This window comes from Miniopterus natalensis, chromosome X, assembly GCF_054644295.1.
Source record: "Miniopterus natalensis isolate mMinNat1 chromosome X, mMinNat1.hap1, whole genome shotgun sequence".
In the NCBI taxonomy this organism is placed as follows: domain Eukaryota; kingdom Metazoa; phylum Chordata; class Mammalia; order Chiroptera; family Miniopteridae; genus Miniopterus; species Miniopterus natalensis.
Genome location: NC_142103.1, coordinates 36,592,072 through 36,598,724, shown reverse-complemented (window position 1 = coordinate 36,598,724; position 6,653 = coordinate 36,592,072). Strand labels below are relative to the sequence as shown.

Genomic DNA, 6,653 nt, shown 5'->3' with positions numbered 1-6,653 from the left:
ATTCAGACCCTAGACTTACTAGACAAACACTTAATTAATTAATTAATTAATTAATTTTCAACACTGTATCTTTTATTGGAGCATAACATAGCTACAAAGCAAGCACTTGGCAAATGTCTGCTGAATGGCAAAATAGTTCCCAGGATAAGTTAGTCAACTCAAAATCCAAATACGGGAGCTCGGACTGGTCAGCCATCTAGGTTTGATTAAGCAGCTACACCTGTAAGTTTTATGTTAGAATAGCAATTCCACACATCATATTTCTGTGGAATAGAAGAGCTTCATCTCTAGCTCCTCTCCCCATCACAATCATAGCAGTCAGATAAAGTTGAGTTTACTAAGGAAATATCAGAGGCAGGCACCCCAAGTGACAGAAAGAAAAATCTGAAAATGTTCCTTCAAGCCAAGTGGAGACCTGGCCTTGACCTCCCCAGAAGGACAAAAAACTGGTGGGATGGCAACAACATTCTCTGGCAGCCACCTTGCCAGGGCATGAGTGTCTCAGCCAGAACTGTCTGCTACCTCCCAATAAATGTAGGGAGGAGACCAAGAATCAATGCAGAGGCAATGAAAGCTGTAAGGAAAGTCTGAGAGAGAGAAAGAGAGAGGTGGGGAGGACCTTAACAAAGAGTCCCAGGATTTTGGCTCTGAGAGCCTCAAATACATTAACAAGTAGTTCTAGAAAATATTACTGAAAAAGTAAAATTACTAGTGTTTTCAAGAGTTCGCCTGGACTTCATCCCACATGCCATACCACACTGCCAGATGAACATGGCAAAGCCCAAAGACCACATTTTTGAAGAAAGAAAAACAAAAATAAGCCTTGTTACTCTTTAAGGAGAAAAGAAGGAGTCGAAGGCTGCTGGGACCTTTCCCACATAAGCATGTGTTCTGTAAAGCAACTTCCCAGCAGCAGCCTTGCACAGTTCTAGGTAAGGGTCTCACCTTTTGTCACCCGTGCTTCATTGTATGCTATTCTCCATTCAAGGGCTGTCAATTTCTCATTTAGTGTTGCAAGTCTTGAACAACAAGATGTATCAAATGAGTTGAGAAAGTCCACGATTTTCTTGATGCTGCTGGTGATGACCTCAAAGTACTCTCTGTCTGCTCAGTCCTAGTGAGTTTCCTGCTGCACCAGATCCTCTTCTCCAGCCATGGCTGCCACCTAACCTAGACAAATACTTTATATCAAGAACTTTAAATATGCTCAAAGAGTTAAAGGAAACCACAGGCAAATAACTAAAGCAAACCAAGAGGAATATAAGTGAATAATATAAGAATATAGGTAACTAGTAGAAATGATAAAAAGAAACCAAATAGAAATTCTGGAACTGAAAAGTACTGTGACCAAAATGAAACATTTGCCATATATATGGTGAATTTGAGCAGGCAAAAATAGTAAATTTGAGCAGGCAGAGGAAAGTATCAGCACACATGATTTTAGGACAATTGGAACTGTCTACTTTAATAAGCAGAAATAAAAGAAATGAAAAAAAGTCAACAGAGCCTGAAGCATTTGTGGGAAACCATCAAATGAACCAACATAAACATTATAAGTCTCAGAAATAAAAGAGGCAGAAAGAATATTTAAATAAATAATGCCCTAAAATGTATCCATATTGCTATAAAAACAATATTAATATATGGTGATGGAAGGAGACTAGACTGGGTAGTAGTGAACATACAATGGAGCATACAGATGTTGTAGTATAAAATTGTACACCTCAAATTTATATAATGGTATTAACCAATGTTAAACCAATAAATTTAATTTTTAAAAAAATAAAAGTTGAAAACTTCCCACATTTGATGAAATACATGAAAAGATGCCTCTAGGAAGCTCACAAACTCCTTAATTGTATGCTTCATTATCAACAGGACAAGCAATAACAAGTGTTGGAGAGGTTGTGGAGAAAAGGGAGCCCTCATTCACTGCTGGTGGGAATGTAGACTGGTACAACCATTATGGGCAACAGTCTGGTGATTCCTCAAAAAATTAAAAAGAGAGGGAGAAACAAGATGGTGGAGCAGGTAACCACCTCCCCGCCATCTCCCATAACCACATCAAAATTGCAATTAAAATACAGAACAACCATCACTCAGAACCTCCTGAAATCCAGCTGAACAGAAGCCCTACAACAGGGAACTGAAAAATCATCTAGACTGGTAGGAGGGGTGGAGACATGAGCCAATAGGGGCTGAATCTCGAAGGTGGGGCCGCGAGCCCACACCTGGTGCTGCGGGGTAAACCCCAGAGGGATATCTCAGTGGCAGAGGTTACCCAGAGCAGGGGAGGGTCCCAGTCTCACATTAGGCCCCCCAGCCATGGCTCCAGGGCTGGGAAGAGAAATTCCCACAACTTCAGGCTGTGAAAACCAGAGGGGACTGTCGCTGAGGGTCCTGAAGGGTACAGGAGCCCCAGGCAGCTCCTCTTAAAAGGGATGTGCACAGACTCACTCAGATGTGCTCCCTCTGAGCCCCAGCACCCGGCAGCAGCTTGAAAGGAACCTGGGACACTTGGGGAGGAACTAACCTGACTAAAATCAGAGAGGTGGAGGGGCAGCTTCTTCCCAGGCAGAAGAGCTGGCAGAGGCCGTTGATCCTTTGGTGAGTTCTCCACACACAAAGCCAGCAGGCAGGTGCCATATTTGAATTGCCAGCACATGACTCACACCTTTGGCCCCACCCCATGATTCCTAGAAGTCCCACCCCTCCCCACCTGCAAGCTCATCCAGGCCATTTCCAGTGGCTTTTTTATGCAAGTGGCTTCTCCAACCTCATGCTTAGTACATTCCTAAAATCTCTCAAACAAGCAGCAGCATGCCCCATATGGCTTGATAAGTGGCCCCAGTCCTGGTATTAGCAGCAGCCTTCATTGGCTCATAACTTGGCCTCTCCTGAACACCTGCAAGCCCAGCATAAGTAGCAGCCAACTACAGTTTTCTGTGTAGCTCATGGTGGGTGGCCCTGGGCAAGGCACTGGCAGAGGCTGACTTTGCACCTCCCAGGAGGCCCCGGAGACAGTGCACCTGGTGGTCAGACTCGACCATGCTAAATTACAACCCTACCACATCCACGAGTGACACATTCAAGGGGCTCACTTGGTGAACACCAAAGCTCCACTGAGGTAAATCCTGTTCCATAGGGGTATCTTCAGCACAGCAGCTCTTTGTCTGTAGTTGCAGCTGGTCCTCACAGCTGACTGGCCTGGATGTCAGTTCCTCCCAGTGACACCAATAGCAACCAAGGCTCAACTACAATAGGACAGTGCACACAGCCCACACAGGGGAGCACCTAGAAGGCCCAACTCAGGTGTCTGGGGAGGCTGAGCCACTGGACCCTACAAGACACCTACCATACAAAACCACTCTACAAATTCCAGGAGACATAGAAGCTCTACCTAATACATAGAAACAAACACCTGGAAGCAGCCAAAATGTGGAGGCAAAGAAACATGTCATAAAAGAAAGAGCAGGAGAAATCTCCAGTAAAGGAACTAAATGAAATAGAATCAAGCAAGCTAACAGATACAAAGTTCAGAATTTTGTTTATAAGGATGCTCAAGCATATTAGTAACAGTATTATGAAAACAACTGAGAAAATCAATAACATAATGAAGTACCAATTTGAAATGAAGGCTACAGGAACTGAAATGAAGAATAATTTACAGGGAATCAACAGAAGAGTAGAGGATGCTGAGAATCAAATCAGCAATTTGGAACATGAGGAAACAAAAAACACCCAACCAGGAGAACAAAAAGAAAAAAGAATCCAGAAATATAAGGATAGTATAAGGATCCTCTGGGACGATTTCAAGAGGCCCAACATTTATATTATTGGGGTGCCAGAAGGAGAAGAAAGAGAGCAAGACATTGAAAACCTATTTGAAAAAATAATTACAGAAAACTTCCCCTACCTGGGGAAAGAAATAGACTTACAAGTTCAGGAAGCACAAAGAGTCCCAAACAAGAGGAACCCAAAGAGGCCCACACCAAGACACATCATAATTAAAATGCCAAAGGTTAAAGACAAAGAGAGAATCTTAAAAGCAGCAAGAGAAAAGCAGTTAGTTATTTACAAGGGAGCACTCATACGACTGTCAGCTGATTTCTCAAAAGAAACCTTGCAGGCCAGAAGAGAGTGGCAAGAAATATTCAAAGTGATGAAAAACGTGGAACTACAACCAAGATTGCTCTACCCAGCAAAGCTATCATTTAGAATTGAAGATCAGATAAAGAGTTCCTCAGATAAGGAAAAGCTAAAGGAGTTCATCACCACCAGACCAGCACTACAGGAAATGTTGAAGGGTCTTCTTTAAGAAGAAGCTAATGAACAAAACAATCTGATGAACTAAACAGATCCAGAGACATTGATGCCTGCAACAGACGATCCTATATCAGAGGGAAGAGGGAAGGGGGGTGGATGGTGGGGGAGATTAACCAAAGAAGTTATATGCATATATATGTAACCCATGGATACAGACAATGATGGAGTGAAGGCCTGGGGAGGAGGTGGGAGTGAGGTGAAGGGGGTCAATTGGGGGGGGGGGGGGAATGGAACACCTGTAATGCTTTCAACAATAAAGAGAAATTTTAAAAAATTTAAAAAAGGGCTACCATACAACCCAGCAATCCCTCTTCTGCGTATATACTCAAAAAACTTGAAAATGTGTATTTCCAATGATATGTGCACCCCCATGTTCTTTGCAGCATTATTCATGGTAGCCAAGACATGGATATGGAAACAACCAAAGTGTCCTGTGATAGAGGACTGGATAAAGAAGAAGTGGTATATGTATACAATGGAATACTATTCAGCCATAAGAAAGGATGAAATACTGCCATTTACTACAACATGAACCTTGAGAATATTATGCTAATTGAAATCAGTCATAAAAAGCTAAGAACCGTACGATTTCACTCATATGTGGGATATAAAACTGCAACTTGTGGACACAAACAGCAGTGTGGTGGTTGCCAGAGGGAAGGGAAAAGGGTCGGTGGACTGAAGGGGGTCTTAATATATGGTGGTGGGAGAAGATTTGAGTTTGGGTGGTGGGCACACAGTGCAATATATAGATCTCGTAACAGAAACACACACCTGAAGCTTATATGATCATATTAACCAATTTCACCCCAATAAATTTAATTTATAAAGCTCACAAACTTCAAGTAAGATAAACTCAAAGATATCCACATTGAAATACTTTGTAATCAAATTGTCAAAGGACAAAGAAAATCATGAAACTAGCAAGAGCATCCTCAACAAGATTAGCAGCTTATTTCTCATCAGAAACGATGGAGGCCAGAAAACAGGGGGATGGCATATTTAAGGTGCTGAAAGAAAAAAGAAAACCTCTCAACCCAGAATTCTGTTTGTTTAAAAAATATTCTCAAAAAATGAAGAAATTAAAGCATTATCATATAAACAAAAGCTATGCAAATAAACTTACCCTACAAGAAGAACTAAAGGGAGTGCCTCAGATTGAAATGACTCCAGACAACACTTGAAAGCCAAATAAAGATCTTCAGTAAAGGTAACTACATAGATAAATATAAAAGCTAGCATCATGTATTTTTGGTTCATCATTCCACTTTTTTTTCCTACATCATTTAAAAGACAAATTCATAAAAATATAAATATATATTTTTGAGAACATGATGTATGAATACATCATTTGTGACAACAACATAAAGGGGGATGAGCTATATAGGAGAGTTTTTATATGCTAATAAAATTAAACTGCTATCACTCCAAACTAGATTGTTATAAATTTATGTTATTAATTGTAATCCTCATTGTAACCACTAAGAAAATACCTTTAATAATATACACAAAAGAAAATGAGAATGAAATAAACATGGTACGCCCAACACCATTAATAATTAAGAAAATTTAATTAAAACCACAATGATGTATCACTTTTTGTTCACTAAGATGGATAGATTTTTAAAGAAAGAATACATGAAAATGCCAAACATTAGAGAGGATGTGGAAAAATTGTAACCCTTGTACTTTTACAGTGGCAATGTGAAATGGTACTACTTTATAGAAAACAGTTTTGGTGGTTCTTCAAAAAGTTAAATATAGAATGTCCATATAATCCAACATTTCTATGCCTAAGTATATATACAAAATAAGCGAAAAGAGGGACTCAAACATGTACACAAATGTTCATAGCAACAGCATTCACACTAGTCAAAAGGTGGAAACAGTCCAAGTGTTTATCAACAGGTGAATGGATAAACAAATTGTGGTATATACATACAATGAAATATTATTCAACCATAAGAAGAATGAAGTACTGATATATGTTAGAATGTGGATGAACCCCCAAAACATTATACTAAATTAAAGAAGCCAGAAACAAAGGACCTTATTGCATGATTCTATTTATATGAAATATCAAGAATAGGTATACCTATAGATATAGCAGGCAGACTGGTAGTTGCCAAGGGCTAGGGAAATGGACAAATGAGGAGAAGTTGTTCAATGATTCAGAGGTTTTACTTTGGAGTGTTGAAAATGTTTTAAAGCTAGATAGAGGCATAGTTGCCCACACTGTAAATGTACTAAGTGAGACTGAATTGTTCATTTTTTTAAAACATATCTTTATTGATTTCAGAGTGAGGAAAGGAGGGGGAGAGAGAGAG

At 40.0% G+C, this 6,653-nt stretch overlaps 1 pseudogene; it reads right to left on the bottom strand.

The window, feature by feature from the left end:
- Positions 1-928: 928 nt before the first annotated feature.
- On the bottom strand, positions 929-1,156 carry LOC107527556 (putative protein BRICK1 pseudogene; annotated as a pseudogene).
- Positions 1,157-6,653: the final 5,497 nt, after the last annotated feature.